The sequence below is a fragment of the Schistocerca nitens genome, chromosome 8 (assembly GCF_023898315.1).
Source record: "Schistocerca nitens isolate TAMUIC-IGC-003100 chromosome 8, iqSchNite1.1, whole genome shotgun sequence".
Classification (NCBI taxonomy): Eukaryota; Metazoa; Arthropoda; class Insecta; order Orthoptera; family Acrididae; genus Schistocerca; species Schistocerca nitens.
This window is the reverse complement of record NC_064621.1, coordinates 141,541,132-141,557,521: the sequence shown is the minus strand read 5'-3', so window position 1 is coordinate 141,557,521 and position 16,390 is coordinate 141,541,132.

The following is a 16,390-nucleotide window of genomic DNA, read 5'->3' as shown; positions in this document are numbered from 1 at the left end:
AACGGCCTCGTATCACTAGCAGTCGGGATGACAGGCATCTTATCCGCATGGCTGTAACGGATCGTGCAGCCACGCCTCGATCCCTAAGTCACCAGATGGGGACGTTTACGAGACAACAACGATCAGCACGAACAGTTCGACGACGTTTGCAGCAGCATGGATTATCAGCTCGGAGACCATAGCTACGGTTACCCTTGACGCTGTATCACAGACAGGAGCGCCTGCGATGGTATACTCGACGACAAACCTGGGTGCACGAATGGCAAAACGTCATTTTTCGGATGAATCGAGGTTCTGTTTTCAGCACCATGATGGTCGCATCCGTGTTCGATGACATCGCGGTGAACGCACATTGGAAGCGTGTATTCGTCATTGCCATACTGGCGTATCACCCGGCGTGGTGGTAGGGGGTACCATTGGTTACACGTCGCGGTCACTTCTTGTTCGCATTGGCGGCACTTTGATCAGTGGACGTTACATTTCAGATGTGTTACGACCCGTGGCTCTACCCTTCATTCGAACCCTGCGAAACCCTACATTTCAGCAGGATAATGGCTCTGAGCACTTTGGGACTTAACATCTATGGTCATCAGTCCCCTAGAACTTAGAACTACTTAAACCTAACTAATCAGCAGGATAATGCACGACCGAATGTTGCAGGTCCTGTAGGGGCCTTTCGGGATACAGAAAATGTTCGACTGCTGCCCTGGCCAGCACATTCTCCAGATCTCTTACCAATTCAAAACATCTGGTCAATGATGGCTGAGCAACTGGGTCGTTACAGTACGCAAGTTACTACTCTTGACGAACTGTGGTATCGTGTTGAAGCTGCATGGGCATCTGTACCCGTACAAACCATCCAAGATCTGTTTGACTCAATGCCCAGGCGTATCAAGGCCGTTATTACGGCTAGAGGTGATTGTTCTGGGTACAGATTTCTCAGGATCGATGCACCCAAACTGCGTGAAAATGTAATCACATGTCAGTTATAGTATAATATATTTGTCCAATGAATACCCGTTTACCATCTGCATTTCTTCTTAGTGTAGCAATATTAATGGCCAATAGTGTGTTACTAAAATAATGACAACATATGTCTTCCATAAAGTAAACCCGTGACATAGCCACCAGAACAGGAAAAGTACTTCTATGATGCTCACCCCGTTACAGTTGCTGTTGCGAAGTCTGGATTATCGCTACAGTGATCTAGTGCAAGCGCTGAGGACGATCACCTCCGAAGCCCAACCTCCAGATGAAAAGAGCCGAGCCGACACTTTTGCACCAATTCACAGAGGAACCGAGTGGATGACGCCTCTGCACGATATTAGGAATCGTCTGTAAGAGCTAGTGGCGCTAAGAAAACATGATTATTCAGTGAATCGTTTACTGTGACAACTTTACGAATGGTGGTGCACTGGTGGCCGTAGTTGCCTCCTGCCCTGGTCACGGACAGACTCTCGCTGTACGACACTGCGCCAGTCCTTACGCTTGCATCCTAGCGAGACATCGTTCCTCTTGCGTCGATACGGATGCTTAGCTGAGCCGGGTACATCATGGATAGGTGCTACCGGCTGGACCACCCCATCAGCGATGTGGTGTAGGCGGCAGGCGTTGAACCAAGTACTGCCGACCTGATCGTCGTATTCCGCCCCAAACTCAGTGAGTGCAGCACCCGGTACTACACTGCTGCTGGTAGTGCATCAGCTCTCCCATCAGTAGTGGTTGGTGTGACACAGCATAAAGTTCGTCAGTGGAGTTCAGCTCTACGGCACTCCACGACTGGTTGGTACTGCGCTGTTTGATCTGAGGCACGACTTACTAAAGCGACATGGTCATGGAACGGAATGTCGTCGATACGGACTCCATCGTTCCCATTGATCCGAACCGTTCTCTCTACTTGGAGCTGAGGCTCCGGTATTTAAAAGAGCTCTCCGTACTGTGGCGTGCCTTTTACTAGCGATGACTGAATGTGCCCTCATTATTCTGCTATCCTCGCTTTTATTCTCTCTTAGCAGCTAGTTAAATTGATCCATGACTGTTTTCCCTACCCGTGGCCATTGCTTCTTGCGACATTCCGCTGCGAGAACGAGTTTGCGTGTTATTTTGCGTGTTATTTTGCAGTCTTTGCTGCCCCTCTGTCTTGCATCACTGTGCTAATCGTGGCGTAACCAGCCTATCTTACATCAAGGTGGTTGAAAAATGGTTCAAATGGCTCTGAGCACTATGGGACTTAACATCTGAGGTCATCAGTCTCCTAGAATTAGAAGTACTTAAACCTAACTAACCTAAAGACATCACACATATCCATGCCTGAGGCAGGATTCGAACCTGCCACCGTAGCAGTCGCCCAGTTCCGTACTGAAGCTCCTAGAACCGCTCGGCCACCACGGCCGGCGGTGGTTGAACTCCGTTAAAAATTTTATAAGTTGGAACCCGTATTACTCTGTGCCGTTACAGTAGTGTAATAATGTGCATGTCACAGAGCTATACGGGGATGAACTACACAGGTATAGTGTAACATGTAGAATAGATTATTCAGGACATTTAGTGTAGTAGGTACCATGAGTATAAAATGCTGCTTGAAAATTGGAAGTAACTGAAGAACATCAGTTAAATCAGTTCAAAATTTGGAGGACAGTATGCAAACAACCATTATCCACGAAGCCTTTGTAGTAGAAATTCTAGGAATGAAATCAGTCACACTTTGACAGAGATTAGCGTCCACTTCGTTATACGCCTAACCAACTGAAACAACTACTATAGATTAAAATACATGCCACCTGGGTCCGGTCTTTAATACATAACTCTTGGGAAATGTCCATTTCTAAAAAATGCAATAAACTGAAATGAAAATGTTGAATTGTAATAAAACTTTGAACAAACTAAAAACGATATCAGTAACCTCTTGGTAAATAGCTGGTAGCAAAATACCCCAATAAAGTGATGTTTAATAGTGTAATATCTGTTAATATGATCCATCACCTATATTTACTTCATGAAGATATTTTATAAATTAAAAACTTAATGTTACAGTGAACTCTGCCATCCTATGATTTAAGTGATGTTGGGTCGATGTGGCATGGATGTATGTAAATACTTACGGTCGATTCCTTACTTATTGTAAGTCTCAAACATTAAAGAAGACTGAATGTAGCTACGTCTTACAGTGAGCACTCACGGAATTCATATCATTGTTAGATTGAATATATGTTTAGTCTCAGACAGCGAGAAACAGAGACATGAAACTCCTGTAAACATTGAACTTCTCATGACTTCTATTGTTTTTAAAATCCGGGAATAACCCAAACAAACGATTAAATTCGCAGCTGATACATGTTTACGATTGAGATTGGCAGCACCTTAGTTCTAATAACAGGGCTATTGAAACTTAGCAGCAGGGTATTTTCCTAAACTGGAGGAAAAGAGGGAAAATTAAATCGAAGTGAATGAATTCAATGCGATAAGCTGTGAAAAACATGGTCTACAAGACTTGTGAGTTGTCATGTTCATCTACTTGTAAAAACACTCGAACTGGAAATTGAAATTATAGGTTTTAGAAATTTGGTCTAAAATTACCGGTTTATCGAACAAAACATCTTCAAGTTACACATACTAGTCTACTGTACTAAGAGACTTGTGAGACTACTCTTTAAGCTATTTAAATGAAAGAACATTATTACCTCTTCACCTTTATTCTTCGTGTCTACATACAGAGTGACAATTATTGGACTATATGAAATAAAATCATCACAACTTCTTAACAGTTCGCGTTAGGATGTTCAAAATGCATGGTTGGCTGTGGACCATGATGGAAATTAGTATGCGCTGCATGATTTGGTTTATCGACGAACCCCCTTTCATTTGGATGGGTTTGTCATTAAGCAAAACTGGCGCATTTGGGGAACTGAGAATCCGCATTTCGCCATCGAGATGTCTTTTTACGCTCGATGGGTGATTGTGTGATTTGAAGTGTCCAGTCATGGAATAATCAATGCGATATTCCTTGATGGCACGGTGACTACAGATGGGTGGGTCTGTATTAATTGCTAAAAGTTCCTGAGGTTCTTCACAATTCAAAAGTTTACTAAATGCTTTTGCCATGATTTAGGCATTCTTCTTGTCATTACGTACCATTTTTCCATCTTCCCTTTTCAGCATTAACTTGGGAAGGGCAAATTTTGTATTTGTCTTCCAGACCTTTTGTAGACGTCTGTGGAGTTAGTTTTATGGTAATTTTCTACTATTGAGTCGATTAGATCTTTATGTGATTGTTTCTTGGTTTGCCTGATAATTTGTGTGCTATTTTTGAGGTTGGCTGCATCTACTTCTGTTCAAAATTCGTCATGAATTTTGTCACATTCTGAGTTCCAGCAGACATGTCTTTTACGTGGGTTCCACGGTGCTAAATTTTCTGCTTGTTGCCTGAGAATTTGAACCAGTTCTTCTAAATTATCTGTCAGTTTTATGTTTTGTGTGACTTCTCTGTATTTATCATTCCTAATTAATTGCTGGGGATCGAAGTTCCTCTTTCGTTTGTTGCATTTTGGTTTCTTTTTTAGTGGTGTGAACTTAATTTACTTGGTTTATTGTTTGGTCAAGGAGATCCCAAAGCTTTTCCACTTCTTTCCTAGTCTTTGTTAGAAAATTCTTTTCATTAGTAAGGGATAGGCGTTAATCGTGGTATAAATTTTGTTGGATATTTTTAAACTCAAATTTGGAATTCTATGGGAGATGGCTTGAAAATCGAGAATCGAATTTACTGTTTTCACATGGACTATAAACCCAGTTCCAAATTGGGGACATTCTCTCATAACCCACATTCCAAGTTTCCCATTGTAAATTCTGTAGCCTTGTGATTCGAATGGTTCTTCTGTAGTATTTATCATTTCCTGGAGTCCTGCTGCTAAAATTTTCTGTTTGTCTAATTCATCCATCAAATTCCTTAGATTTCCTGCTTTAAGTAAAGAATTAATATTATGAGTTGCAATGTAGTTGATCTGGTCTTGTTTGATCCTGTTCTTATGAAATGGGATAAGCATGGGTGATTGTCAGTGCCCCGACTCACTGACGCTACCCACCGAATCCGATGCAGCCTTTTCCTGCATTCTTGGACAGGATGGTGGAAATTTTTTCCTAAAAGACCTTTCCATGATTGACTTTCGGAGGTAGTTAACCTTGGGTGGACCAAGCTCCGATTTACAACTATGGTTGTTAACTGCAGAGGCCCAACTCTAGATTTCGGGGTTTTGTATTTAAGAATCTTTCTGAATTTTCAAATTAAGAAATTCGAAGGCCTTACTTTTCGGTACTTCCTTCTAGATAATTCCAGTGAACTGACAGATCGAGGTTTTAATGTAGATCTTTTCAGTAATGGTTGTGTAAGATAATCCATTTCAGACTGATAGGGTTTAGGTAAGAAAGGGTTGTGGCAAAGGAAACACTTGTAAGTGAACCAATATAGATACTTATGAATATAACATGGTAACAAAACAGATTCGCGACATCATAGATGGGATGAAATACGGATCAGTCATTGCAAAGCTCCATATGCAGTGACTATGTTTGGTGTTAATGGCAGCCTACGCATGGTGCGCTAATTTGCTACTCCACCTGTTGCTGATCACTGACCAGAATGTACCAGGGACTCAAATGCTGCTCTTGGATGACAGTTTCTGATGTGAAGCAGTTACTATGTGCCTGGTGCACATTATGTGTGAACTCCCTCGTGGTTGTCTCACTTCGTTTGCTGGAACGACCAGTACACCTGCACTCACGTTCCTGTTCAGTGCAACATCGGACGACTGTCACATCCCCCTTCCCCATAGATAATATCCCCTGGATATTAGACGATGCTTGTTCTGTTGTTTCGCAAGAGTGCACGTAATCTCAATGTCCTTCACAGTTATCATCCAACATCGGATACTGTCCAAGCCCCAGATATAGCCTATGAGGTCTGGTAACATCACGCAACACAAAAGAGCTCCAATGCACTCAGGTGGCTACTCTACATGTTGCAGAGAATTGCAGTTCTAATGATTTATGCATTCGCCAGAGGCGTGTATATGTACACTCCTGGAAATTGAAATAAGAACACCGTGAATTCATTGTCCCAGGAAGGGGAAACTTTATTCACACATTCCTGGGGTCAGATACATCACATGATCACACTGACAGAACCACAGGCACATAGACACAGGCAACAGAGCATGCACAATGTCGGCACTAGTACAGTGTATATCCACCTTTCGCAGCAATGCAGGCTGCTATTCTCCCATGGAGACGATCGTAGAGATGCTGGATGTAGTCCTGTGGAACGGCTTGCCATGCCATTTCCACCTGGCGCCTCAGTTGGACCAGCGTTCGTGCTGGACGTGCAGACCGCGTGAGACGACGCTTCATCCAGTCCCAAACATGCTCAATGGGGGACAGATCCGGAGATCTTGCTGGCCAGGGTAGTTGACTTACACCTTCTAGAGCACGTTGGGTGGCACGGGATACATGCGGACGTGCATTGTCCTGTTGGAACAGCACGTTCCCTTGCCGGTCTAGGAATGGTAGAACGATGGGTTCGATGACGGTTTGGATGTACCGTGCACTATTCAGTGTCCCCTCGACGATCACCAGTGGTGTACGGCCAGTGTAGGAGATCGCTCCCCACACCATGATGCCGGGTGTTGGCCCTGTGTGCCTCGGTCGTATGCAGTCCTGATTGTGGCGCTCACCTGCACGGCGCCAAACACGCATACGACCATCATTGGCACCAAGGCAGAAGCGACTCTCATCGCTGAAGACGACACGTCTCCATTCGTCCCTCCATTCACGCCTGTCGCGACACCACTGGAGGCGGGCTGCACGATGTTGGGGCGTGAGCGGAAGACGGCCTAACGGTGTGCGGGACCGTAGCCCAGCTTCATGGAGACGGTTGCGAATGGTCCTCGCCGATACCCCAGGAGCAACAGTGTCCCTAATTTGCTGGGAAGTGGCGGTGAGGTCCCCTACGGCACTGCGTAGGATCCTACGGTCTTGGCGTGCATCCGTGCGTCGCTGCGGTCCGGTCCCAGGTCGACGGGCACGTGCACCTTCCGCCGACCACTGGCGACAACATCGATGTACTGTGGAGACCTCACGCCCCACATGTTGAGCAATTCGGCGGTACGTCCACCCGGCCTCCCGCATGCCCACTATACGCCCTCGCTCAGAGTCCGTCAACTGCACATACGGTTCACGTCCACGCTGTCGCGGCATGCTACCAGTGTTAAAGACTGCGATGGAGCTCCGTATGCCACGGCAAACTGGCTGACACTGACGGCGGCGGTGCACAAATGCTGCGCAGCTAGCGCCATTCGACGGCCAACACCGCGGTTCCTGGTGTGTCCGCTGTGCCGTGCGTGTGATCATTGCTTGTACAGCCCTCTCGCAGTGTCCGGAGCAAGTATGGTGGGTCTGACACACCGGTGTCAATGTGTTCTTTTTTCCATTTCCAGGAGTGTGTTATTAATTATGCTACATTGCCTCATGGGTGCTACACTCTGTTAGGCAGTATCTGTGAAATATAGATGGGGTGTGTTAATAAAAATTTTTCCGTTTACAAGCACTATCAGTTTGAACAAAACAGCGGTTTCTGCCATCGCCATCTGGTATTATAATCACTGACTATCGATATTGGCACTGTGATCCCTTTGTGTAGGTGTGACATCACTGCTAGCAACCTTCCAGAGAGGCCTCTAGTGACAAGCACAGCCCGTAGTAGCTCCTGCCCGCCGTAGTAACGAATGATGTCAGGCGGCGTGAAGAGCCAGCGCCGCGTTTTAAACAGTTGATCTTGTCTCCCTAGAATCCACAAGCATCCAACTTTCCTTTCCGCTCGATATCCAGAGCCAGCCACCATGACCTACATAGTGTGTACCCTGTTAAAATTGTTGCTGTAATCTCGGACGCTTCCTTTATAACAGAATTTCAGTATTGTGATGGATGATCCAATATTCTCGTCTTTTCACATAGTCTTTTATACCCATTTTCTAAGCAATGTTCAGCCATGCATCGTGTGTGCTTAACCCTACACTCTTAATAGTGTGAATACCTTGTCTTATGTAAATGCTACCCCATTCACAGGGGACACCATACACGCCAGGAAATCAGCTCCTCATCAACTAGTAAACCACATTCATGGTAAGACAATGTAACCTGTCCGACTACAGACCTACTCTGCCCAATGGACCACAACGAAAAATTTGCTGTGCAAGAGACATTAACAGCAGAAAATCAGAAAAAAATAATCCGCTTCTTATCAGTTCATCGCAGCTCTTAATCAGTAAGCCATATACACTCCCATCATCTTCACATTTGGAGAATGAATAAAAATACAAACAACTTTTACAAAAGTATACACTGACCTGAAAAAAGGCATGGGATACGTCTTAACATCGTATGGGATCTACGTTTGCTTTGCGTACTGCAGCATCTCGAGGTGGAATGGACTCACGTCGGAAGCCCCTGCCAAAATATTGAGTCATGCTGCCGCTTCAGCTGTCCAGAACTGTGAAAGTGCAGGATGTTGTGCACGAACTGACCTCTCGACTCTGTTATTTAAATATTAGTTGGAATTTGTGTCGGGCTATCTGGGTGACCAGATCATTCCCTCGAAATGTCCAGAATTTTCTTCCAATCAATTCCTAACAGTTGTGGCTCAGTGACATTGCACTTTGACATCTATCAAAACACCATCGGTGATTGGCTGGAAATTGTCTGCAGGTATCCGAGCATAACCACGTCTGTCAATGGTCGAATAAGTTGTAGCGGAGGCCCCAGTCCATTCCCTGTAAACACCAGCTTGCTCAGTGCCTTCTTAACAGCTTGGGTCCATGTTTTTATGTGGCCTGAGCCACACTCGAACCAAACCATCAAGTCTTACCAACTGCATTCGGGCCTAATGTGAGCAGTCGTCTAGGGTCAAACCGATATAATGACGAGCCCAGGAGAGGCGCTGCAGGCCATGTCTAGCTGTTAGCAAAGGCAGTCGCGTCGGTTGTCCGCTGCCAACGCCCATTAGCGCCGTATTTTGGGGCACTGTCCTAATGGATACGTTCGCCGATCGTCTCACATTGATTTCTGCGGTTATTTCACCCACTTCTGCTTGTCTATTAGCACTGAAAGCTCTATGCAAACGCCACTGCACTCTAAGTGAAGGCTGTCGGCCACTGCGTTCTCCGCTGTGAGAGGTAATACCTGAAATTTGGTATTTTCGACACACTCTTGACACTGTGGATCTCGGATTATTGAATTCCTTAACGATATCCGAAACAATGTCCCATGCGTCTAGCTCAACTAACGTTCCACGTTTAAGTCTGTTAACTCCCGTCATGCGGACATAATCACGTCGGAAATATTTTCATATGAAACACCTGAGTACAAACGACACCTCCGAAGATGCACAGTCCTTTTTTAACTTGTGTACGTGATACTACCGCAATCTGCACATGTGCGTAACGCTCTCCCATGACTACTTACTAGATGATTGTTTACTAAAATGCCTCCTCGAACTGCTAAGACCACTTTGTTAATAATGTTGGAAGAGCCATTCAACTGCACTGATCAGCCAGAACACGACCACCGACCTACTATCGATATAAATCCCTCGAGACGATAGCAGCGTCACCTGGCGGGGAATGACTGCTAGTCTGCCACACGTACGGTGGATGTGGTATCAGTGAGCGTGCTGTCCATCTGTACAATGAGAAAGGATCGCAATCTATCTGAATTTGAACGAGGACAGATTATGATGGCCGCGCTGGATTAGCCGAGCGGTCTTCGACGCTGCAGTCATGGACTGTGCGGCTGGTCCCGGAGGAGGTTCGAGTCCTCTCTCGGGCATGGGTTTGTTTGTCCTTGGGATAATTTAGGTCAAGTAGTGTGTAAGCTTAGGATGACCTTAGCAGTTGAGTCCCACAATATTTCACACACATTTGAACATTGATATTATGATGGCCAGAGGCTCGGCACGTGCGTTTCGGAAACTGCATGACTTGGTGGATATTCAACGGGTGCTGTGGTGAGTATCTTCAACACTTGGCGAAACCATGATGAAACCCCGTCCATACGTCGTGGGATCAGGCGGGCAACCCTCATTACAGATTTCGGACGCCGTAGCTGAGCGTACTCGTGAAACAGGATATATGGTGAACTGTGGCTTAACTAACATCAGATTTTAGTGCTGGGCTGAGTGAAACTGTGTCTGAACACGCAGTGCATACAACACTCCTAATGGTGGGACTCGTCAGCCGGCAACGCATTTTTGCGCCAATGGTAACACAGGGCTCTCTGGACTTTGGTGCTATGGCAGAGCGTTGGATGGTCTGATGAATTCCGGTACCTTTTTTCTCATGGCGAAGAGAGGGCACGATTCAGACGTCTTATACGTAATTGCTCCTTAGCACCTGTACTGCAAGACGGAGACAAGCTGGCGGCGGCTTCGTTATGCTCTGGAGAACATTCATGTGCGCATCCATGGGTGCAGTGGAGATCGTGCAAGGCACCATGACGGACAAGGAGTATCGTACATTAGTTACAAACCACGTACACCCCTGCATGACGATCAAGTTTCCCGCCAGCAATGACACTTTTCAACAAGATAATGCGCCTTGTCACAAAACCAGAGTTAGATCGACTGGTTCGAGGAACAAAGGCGCGAGTTCCTATTCTTGTAATGGTCCCCCTACTCGCCAGATCTGAACATTTCGAACAGATCTGCAACTTGTCTGAACTTCGCGTCAAAGCTCATCGCCCAGTCCCCGGAATTTTTGGGGAATTAGGTGACGTGTGTGCATACGTAATGCCAACGCCTTCCAGCGGACTACCAAAACCTTATTGCTTTCATGACACTACGCGACTGTTATCCATGCCAGAATGTGCACATACTGGCTATTAGGTAGGTCGCAGAATATTTTTGTTGATCAGTGTACACATGAGGGTAACACTAGGCAAAAATATTGTGTGCGTGGTGCAAAACGTCAGAGTTAACAATGGCATTCTTTGTTACATAAATATTTTTTCGCGGTCACTGGTCCACACCCACAGTGCATTTTTCTTGCATAAACTTAATAGAATGGTACTATTTGAAAGCTGAGTACGCACAAAGTTTCGAAAAAATGAACACAAGCCGATACACTGTTATAGCTGATTTTTCATACTAAGATAAAGAAAATACTTTATTTAATTAATTTTGTTCATATCTGGTGTGACACCTGTAGACCAATTTATGTGTTCAAAAAACTTAATGCAGTCCCTTACAAATTTCGACATATTCAGGATTCCACTAGCCCCTCGCTCTGAGAATTTATGTAGCGTTGTTTCTAAAATCTACATGTTCTACTGAGGTGTTGCTGGCTATTAATAAATCACTGTATAATGCAGCTGGGTCTCACAGTTTTGGGCGTAGTACATTATGTAAGGCAGTAATAAACATCCGTGAATTCACGTTTAAACCAACCGGTAGCATCCAGTATCGGTAACTATATCCTCTGAATAAAAAGGCAGTATATTTTCTAGATACCTTACAGAGATGCATGAGCTAATATAAACTTCTCAAAACTAAGCTAGTGACATATTTAATTCTAATGAACTATTCAAGTTTACATGTCAAGTTCTTACTGGAAAAATTATTTTATTAATTGCCCTCACCTCCAAAACAGAATGAACACTTCCATCATGTTTCTCCACAGATAAGAGTGCACTACAATAAGGTGACATTGAGGGCTCAGTTATTCCCAGTCAAGCATCTCATTTGTGACAGTTACCCTCTTGGTCCCTGGGAAACGTGTTGTGACAATATATCTCATCTGGGCGAACTTCCATTCAATATTTTCAATCTGACCACAATATGAGGGTCTGCTTCTGATGCATGTTGTTCTTGACTTAAGTAACTTTACCTTTAATCCCTAGTATTATTTACCAATCTCTAATTTTGTCTTTATTAAATCTGCTACAGTTTTCTGCAGTTTACATTTACTTGACGAGTACACAATTATTGTACATTTCTCTCTGAGGAAACCAATGCATTCTACTAAAAGTCCATTTGTAACTAAGAGCAGATATTATGCCTTTCCATTTTCTATCTTAATCTACTCCTGAATGTACATGTTGACAATAGCTCTGAAACGTTTACAGCTTTTTATAATATATGTGGGTACTTTTGTGGCTTCGTTAATCTTATTGAACAAACTGGACAATGGAATACTCACCTTAGAATCCATGTTCATTACAAACATGATGGATATCTTTTCAACTACAGAATGTACTGTGGTGTGTAGAATCACTTCACTGTGAACATGGCATTTAAATAGTCTAGACGTAGTTGTTGTATGATGTCCTCAGCATCATTATAGCATAATAGATTTACACTATTACCTTTTTTATCCTCAATCCACACCAAGGTCAACATTTGAGGGTGTAATGTGGCCAGACTTAGTTGGTTGACCCCGTATTATTGGGTTGTGACACTTTCACCAATTCAGTGACGTTTGCAGCAGGTTCTGAGGCCACCAAACAGTTTCAACTGTTGGATTTTGTAACGTAATATCATGCATGGGCAGGTGGTTCTGATTTCCCCACAGGAACTTTCACCTATAGTTGCTGTAGTTGTTTTTGGCTGGTCTAGTGCCAATTACTATTACCTTTTTGCATGTGGGATCAGTGTACCGCGATCTAACTGTTGTGGATTTTGCATGGGAGGTGGACACAGGGGCGTGAGATAATTTACACGAATCTGTCTTGTCCCACTAAGGGTGTATCACAAGTGTGTGGCCGAGAGGACAGTGCCGTACTGTTAATGTTGTAACTACTCCTCTTGCATGAGGTGAAATGAGCCCAGCGCGGATGTTAAAGATGTCGTTTTCAGGCACAAGCAACAACTTGTTCATGATATCCAGTGGCAGTTTAGCCTTTAATATCCTAACAAATTGCCGATTAGATATGGTCTCGCCACATTATCTTGCAGTATAGTGTTTTATGCAAACGAAAACATCGTGTAATGTTTCAGTAACTCAATGAAGATGCATTTAATCAAGACAAAACAAGTCTGTGTGCACACGTTTAATAAAAAGGACTTAATGTGCAGAATGCAGGAGGCGTTTTCCTTCTGAAGGAGTGCAGGAGCTAAGCATTTACCGGCGTCCCACAGTTTTCAAAGACTAGGGGCTTTCTTTTCATTTGCTCGACAGCAACCTCAGGTGTCTGTCACAAAGGTTTGGTCTACGTGCAGCAGTCAAAAGCGTTTTCTGCTAAGGTTATTCCTCACTCCCTCTCATAAAACGTTTTCTCAAGTGGTTGCTACAGGAAGCCCCCCCCTGTCGCGAGTTCGGCCTATGGCCCCGCAGCCCCCTGCCGGCTGTTAGCCATTGTACGAGCGCCTTACATCGGTTTTCTTTCTAGGAAGCATAGTGGAGAGCCTGCCCATCCTAGCATACAGTTCACTGACCATATCATCCAATTTGTTTCCAAATGTTTCCTTCCTTCCTAATAGCACGGACGTCAATTTTTATCCCATTGCAAGTAACAATTACTCGTACATAGACTTTAGACGCAATATGCAGGCTAGGTGGTGTGCCTGTTGTCAAAGCGCGTAGTGTCAGCGACTGACTTGGCCAGCATGCAGCACGTGCTTGTATCAGCTGCATCCTGTCCTCCAGTGGCAGCAAAAGCGGTTGTGGGCAGACCATGGCTTGATGATGGTCTGTTGCGCTCTACACCAAACCGTCGTTAACATGGCGGCGGACACATGCCACCGGATCCTGCCTGGTCCACTCCCGAACCATGTGCCCTCCATTTCCGTGTTCTCCAAAGCCCATCCAGTGAATTACTTCCTCTGAGAGTTCTCTCGTGTTTTCTGGCCATCGAGTGGCTGGTGCAACCACGAAAAGCTCAGTAATAATTGATTACACGACTTACACAGGACAATTATATGTTATTAACGTCATCCAACAGTGTACAGCTCGCATACCAATTTCTGTGTTTCAAATTCTTTATAGAACTATCTCGTTGAATTCCCTGTTTCTTTCTTACAAGATTTCTGTACAACAAAATGAAACTACACAAATTCAAAGAATTTACTCAGAGAAATCAAAAAAATGATTCAAGTGGCTCTGAGCACTATGGGACGTAACTTCTGAGGTCATCAGTTCCCTAGAACTTAGAACTACTTAAACCTAACTAACCTAAGGACATCACATACATCCATGCCCGACGCAGGATTCAAACCTGCGACCGTAGCGGTCGCGCGGCTCCAGACTGTAGCGCCTAGAACCGCTCGGCCACCGCAGCCGGCTCAGAGAAATCGTTGTGTCTTGCTTTTAAGTTACTCTTTAATAAAATAAACTGCTTGATTTCACTTACATTTACGTTTCTTGTTTCAGAATTACCTTTTATAAACCCAAAATGCTCATCTCGTAAATTAAAAATTATCACGAAGTTGGGCTAAATCGTTTAAATTTCATTACTTAATGGTTTCATGTTCATTCTTCTACTTTACATTCATTTCATTTCTTGTGGAATTCAGTTGGTGTGAAAGTGGGATAAGAGTGAGTTTCTTTTGAGTTTTTTTGCACTACCCTAGACCTGCAAATCCACCGACAGTTCTTGATTCCCTTCCTATCACCCGTGCCAACTGCAATTACATCACCTCTGGAAGAGTCCCGAAATCTGCATATCATCAGTTTCCTAACCTCTATGGTATACAGAATAGCAGACAAATTCGCAATTGCTATTACACAACATGTAACAGCTTTGTATTACTGAATGGTTTACAACATTACAGAAAACTGGAAAATGACCACTTGTCGAAATTGGAGTCCCAATAAATAACTGTTTAACAGCTTAAAACGAAATAATTTCATTCACACATTTGACTAAGGCTGAGGAAATCATGAAACTTCTACTTTTCTTCTCCCGTCTCAGCTAATAATAACTTCCTGATATCCGCAAAATCTACACTACTGGCGATTAAAATTGCTACACCAAGAAGAAATGCAAATGATAAACGGGTATTCATTGGAGATATATATTATACTAGAACTAACATGTGATTATATTTTCACGCAATTTGGGCGCATAGATCCTGAGAAATCAGTACCCAGAACAACCACCTCTGGCCGTAATAACGGCCTTGATACGCTTGGGCATTGAGTCAAACATAGCTTGGATGGCATGTACAGGTACAGCTGCCCATTCAGCTTCAACACGATAGCACAGTTCGCTGACATGTAGGGTTTGGCAGGGATCGAATTAAGGGTAGAGCCACGGGCCGTAACACATCTGAAATTTAACGTCTACTGTTCAAAGTGCCGTCAATCCGAACAAGAGGTGAACGAGACGTGTAACCAATGGCATCCCATACCATCACGCCGGGTGATACATCAGTATGGCGATGACGAATACACTCTTCCAATGTGCGTCGTCAAAGACGGATACGACCATCATGATGCAGTAAACAGAACCTGGATTCATCCGAAAAAATGGCGTTTTGCCATTCGTGCACCCAGGTTCCTCGTTGAGTACACCTTCGCAGGCCCTCCTGTCTGTGATGCAGCGTCAAGGGTAACCGCAGCCATGGTCTCCGAGCTGATAGTCCATGCTGCTGCAAACGTCGTCGAACTGTTCGTACAGATGGTTGTTGTCTTGCAAACGTCCCCATCTGTTGACAGGGATCGAGACGTGGCTGCGCGATCCGTTACAGCCATGCGAATAAGATGCCTGTCATCTCGACTGCTAGTGGAACGAGGCCGTTGGGATCCAGCACAGCGTTCCGTATTACCCTCCTGAACCCACCGATTCCATATTCTGCTAACAGTCATTGGATCTCGACCAACGCGAGCAGCAATGTCGCGATACGATAAACCGCAATCACGATAGGCTACAATCCGACCTTTATCAAAGTCGGAAACGTGATGGTACGCATTTCTCCTCCCTACACGAGGCATCACAACAACGTTTCACCAGGCAACGCTGGTCAACTGCTGTTTGTGTATGAGAAATCGGTTGGAAACTTTCCGCATGTCCGCACGTTGTACGTGTCACCACTGGCGCCAACCTTGTGTGAATGCTCTGAAAAGTTAATCATTTGCATATCACAGCATCTTCTTCCTGTAGGTTAAATTTCACGTATGTAGTACGTCATCTTCGTGGTGTAGCAATTTTAATGGCCAATAGTGTATAGTTGGTACCGTCCTTCACTTCGCGGCTCCTTAATCCTTGGGCTGTGCCGCGAGTCAGGCCCTCTGTCTTCAATTATTTCGGCCTGTCCTGCCGGTCTTGTTTCTCCAGGCGCCTCTGTTGGCTTCGTTTCCTCTTCCTTCCTTTCTACCATTGTCCCGTTGGTCAAGTGTCCTATCGTTTCTCCGAT